Here is a 4,515-nt window from a genome sequence, read left to right as displayed (position 1 = left end):
TATTTCATTGTATATATGTACCACAACTTCTTTAGCCAATCATATATCGTAGGACACTTTGGTTGCTTCCATGTCCTGGCCACTGTGAATAATGCTGCTATGAACATCGGTGTGCAAATATCTTTTCGGATATGGGTTTTCAAGTCTTTGGGGTAAATACCCAGTAGAGGGATTGCTGGATCATATGATAGATCAATTCTTAGTTTTTTGAGGAACCTCCATGCCGTTGAAAACTTCTTTATGGTATCATTTAACTTCTTCTTTCTCCTATATTTACCAAAAACTGGAATTGCATATAAATGTTTGATTATACACAGATTAAATATTTGGTCAAAAATTTGCCATAGGTGGTGCTGTGTGTTTCATATGACATCAGAAAGTATATACTATCTAGGTGTCTCACTATTACTGATGCTAAGACTGATCAGGGTCAGATTTTGGCTGCCTCAATCAAGAGAGTTATTTTTTTTAAGCTATGAGAAATAATATCATGTTTATATGCTGATGGGCATGATCTTTGAGAGAGAGATACATACTGATGCAGAAGAAAAAAGAGAGATTTTCCAGAAGAATGTCCTTAAGTAGACACGAATATGTAGGATCTAATGGACAGATGTTGGATATTTCAAGTGCTGGATGCAGCTGATTCATCCCTAGTAACAGATTATTTGGGCATAAATATAGGTAGGATAGATATCTGGGTACAAAGGCATGTGTGTAGAAGTTCTATTCTGGTAGCTTTTTTTGTCTCCATAAATAAGTAGCAAGTTCATTACGGGAGGTTGAGGAAGAGGGAAGTTTTCGGGCGGGGAGGCGAGGAGTCAGATAGTCCCCTAGGAGAGTGGCAGATGAATTAATTGGAAAAGTAGTATATGATTGCTGAGATGTATTAATGAGCTACTTGCAGTTAGTAACCATGAACTTGAAGTGAAATCAGTAAACATTGCTGTGTGATTTTTCTCTAGATACATGCTTGCAGGTGTGGAATGGGACGAGTTGGTTTAACCAGGATTGGGATTTATCTAACCATATGTGATGAGAGAGGTCAACTTAACTATTGACTACACAATTTAAGCTGGGAAGGAAGGGAAGGGAGGATATAAAGGAAGAGAGACAGTGAGAAGGTGGAAGAATCAACCACAGAAGATTGTTAGAGTTGGGTACTAGTTGTCTCAACTGCAAAGACAAGAGTGGTGATTAGACAGGATATGACTGGAATCAAGACTTTGGAGGGGGTATATTTTTGAACATGACAAGATCAGAGATATGACCTTGGGAGTTAGCGGCTAAGGTCACAATCATTGGAGGAGAAGAGATCAAAGAACTGAGAGGAGATCAAAGAACTGAGAACTAGAATGTTTCTGTAGGTAGATGTTAATGTCACCAGGAGTTATGACAGAAATAGTGTTGGAGAGAATTATAGTGAGCCAGGAGCTAAAACATTCAAGGACCTGGGTGGAAGAGAAGAGCATGGCTAGATGTGAGGGTCCAGAAATAAATTTTAAAGGAGCTCTCAGTCTAATTGGGCAGACCTATAAACGTCACGTAGGCTGGTGAGAGTCAGAAGAGTCAGAGTAGAGTTGTGTCAATCTCTGTGGGGTCAAGAAAAGCTTCAGAGTCCAGGTGATACTTGAGCTGGTGTGGGAGATTGAGTGGGTGTGCTCTCATATGAACAGGGTAGGAAAGGACATTTCACACCAAAGGAACTTTACATGCAGGGCTACAAAGGCATGAAAGAGCATGGGACATGCGGAGTGCAACAGTTGAGTCACTCTGGGTAAATTACTCATCTTCCATTTCTCAGTTTCCTCATTTGTAAAATGGGAATAGTAATGGTATCCACAGAGTAGGGGTTGGTGAGAAGTGATGTATATTTGTCACAGGTCCTATTGCAGTCCTTTTGGGCATATTCCTCCTTGATTATTTAAATAATACTATGAGTTAGGCTCAGTTTTTATTAGCTACATTTTACAGATAAAGAAACAGTGTTAGAAAGTTGAGTAACTGACCCAAGGTCATGTAACTGGTGAGAGGCAAAGTTTGAATTCTAGCTCAGATCACTCTAAAAGTAGAGCTCTTAATCTTAATTTCTAAGCTATAGTCAGTGCTTAGCACTTAGCTAGTACTAAATAAATGGTAGCTTTTACTGTTATGATTGCTAAGTCTCTCACCCGGAAAGTTGAAGATTCTGTTACCACTTCTGTAGCAGTGGTATCTCATGAGCAGCAGTGACTATTTTGGAAGGCTCTCATCACCTACAATAGATCTAGACTGACAGTTATACTGCTTTTGTTTTAACTGGTTGATCTTTGGAAACCAAGAGAGAGGAGTGATGTTTATCTTCTTAGAGGGCCACTTGTTCTAAGCAGATGCAGTTGATGTGAAGATCTGGGTTTGCTACACTCCTCTGATGTCTGTGCGCTGAACCTAGACAAAAGTTTCATGTCCCAGCAGCTCACACATTGAGGGAATGGCAGCAAACCAGCATTCACAAACAAGAGGCATCATCCAAAGAGCAGGAGACTGCCCACAGTGTTCTCTGGGAAGCTGCCTAGAAAGAACCTTTTCCATCAATGATACCTGAGGAAGCATAGACCTCTTAAAAGCTGGCAACCTCTCCTCATTCATTCATTCAGCAAATTGTTATTGAGTGCCTACTATGTGCCAAACACTCATTTGGGCATGGATGATAATAGCGAAGAAGGCTGATGAGGTTCTTACTTTTGGAATTTACATTTTTAGTAGAAGGAGACAGAAGGTAACCAGATAATAATATGAATGCAAGCATAGTTACAAACTCTCGTGCCACAAAGAAAACTTACGTGACATGAAAAGAGGAACAGCTATCAGAAACATTTTCTGACTCTACCAGAAGGCCGCCGGGGAGCCAGTTCTCTGAATTCATAAGGGAAATCTTGAATTTTTTGACAAAGGACAGGACAGAATGGCACCTCTCACTTTTGCCCCGTCGAGCATGCCCACAGCCTGCCTGCATTCCTCCTGGTTATGAAAAACTGGGATTCCCCCAGCTTGAACCCCAGGCCTTCAAGGGAAGATTTCCTCCTAGTTCATGAGATGAAGCCAGTTTATAACCACGGAGGCTTCCTCTTAGTTCTGTTAATGCTGCATGTCCTAGGACAGGCTTCGAGGCTAGTCCAATGTTGTATATCAAGTTGATACACAAGGTTAAAGTATATTTTCAATATTGTTCCCAATAGTTTTGCCTTAATTACTCAATTAACATTATAAGAATAATAAAGGAAGTCAAACTGAAAGATGAGACTTCATCTCTTAACAGTTTGCTCAACAGTTGTCATGTCTCAACCATGTACAGTTTTTCTCTATATTTGGATGTGCATAACTTTTACTCACGATGATAACCTTTTCTGTTTCACCTTTTTGTTTTTGTTAAGCATTTTCTTTCCTGTTGCTACTTAAATTCACACACAATTATACATTCTATAAGGTGGATGCAATACCATTTAATTATTTTCCTGTTGATGAAAACTTAGCTGTTAACTTTAGGTTTTTTGCCATTATAAATTATTTTGAAATTGAAAACAATTTTTCTTTTTGCACATGCATATTGCTTTATAAAACTCATTCTTTATCCCATTAATCCTCTTTCAGTCCTCACTACAACTGTATAAAGTAGGGAGTTATTTTACATGTGAAGAAACTGAAATGTATACTCTTTGTCCTTTGAATTATTTGTTTAGTTTTATTTTGTGGAAGTATGATAACTTGGTTAATAGTCATGAACTCTTAATTTTATGGCCTGATAACTTTCCAGAAGGGTTAAATTCATTTTTATTGCTTCCTCAAAATATATCAATTTCATTACCATCTGTCCAGCAGTGAGTATTATCATTTTGAAAATGATAATGAAAATGGCTAATGTAAATTCAATATACCTTATATATCTTAATATTCCAGTTGCCTCTTTTGAGTTTCTCTAAAGATTAATCATAACTTAATAAGCTTGTTAATTATATTTTCTATTTTGTGATTTGTCTGTTCATGTTGATTGCCTGTTTATTTTGAGAGGCTTTTACTGTATTAACCCTTTGTATACCTCGACTCTTGTTTTCCTTTTTTATTACAGCATTTTTTATTGCATAGAAGTTGGAATTTTCGTGCACTGGCTCTATTAAACTTTTCCTTGTTATTTTTCTACATTCCATCAGAAAGAAGAGCTGACAAATAGAGAATTATGATTTTATCTTTTAAAAATTATATTTTTATTATATTTTTCCAAGTCTAAGAGTAATGCATAGAAATTTTAGAATACACAAAAAATTACAAAAAGTGAAAACACTCTACCAACCAGGGTGTATTTTTTTTAATCCTTTCTCTTCCTCACATACACATTTTAAAAAAATGGTTTTTTTTTGTATTTAGATAGTATATTATATATAGTTTATAGCCTACTTTTTTCAGTCAACATACTGATTATTTAATCATTAAATATTTTTTGATAATAAATAATTTTTTAGAAATCTGTGTAGATTATTT

General features: G+C 36.6%; 1 protein-coding gene across 5 annotated transcripts in view; it reads left to right on the top strand.

The window, feature by feature from the left end:
* The window catches only part of ST6GAL1 (ST6 beta-galactoside alpha-2,6-sialyltransferase 1), a 109,974-nt gene that overhangs the window by 70,721 nt on the left and 34,738 nt on the right, over positions 1-4,515 (top strand). The gene's annotated exons all lie outside the window — the stretch shown is intronic.

The sequence above is a fragment of the Pteropus vampyrus genome, unplaced genomic scaffold, assembly GCF_000151845.1.
Source record: "Pteropus vampyrus isolate Shadow unplaced genomic scaffold, Pvam_2.0 Scaffold14, whole genome shotgun sequence".
Taxonomy (NCBI): domain Eukaryota; kingdom Metazoa; phylum Chordata; class Mammalia; order Chiroptera; family Pteropodidae; genus Pteropus; species Pteropus vampyrus.
This window is presented reverse-complemented; position numbering and strand designations above follow the sequence as displayed.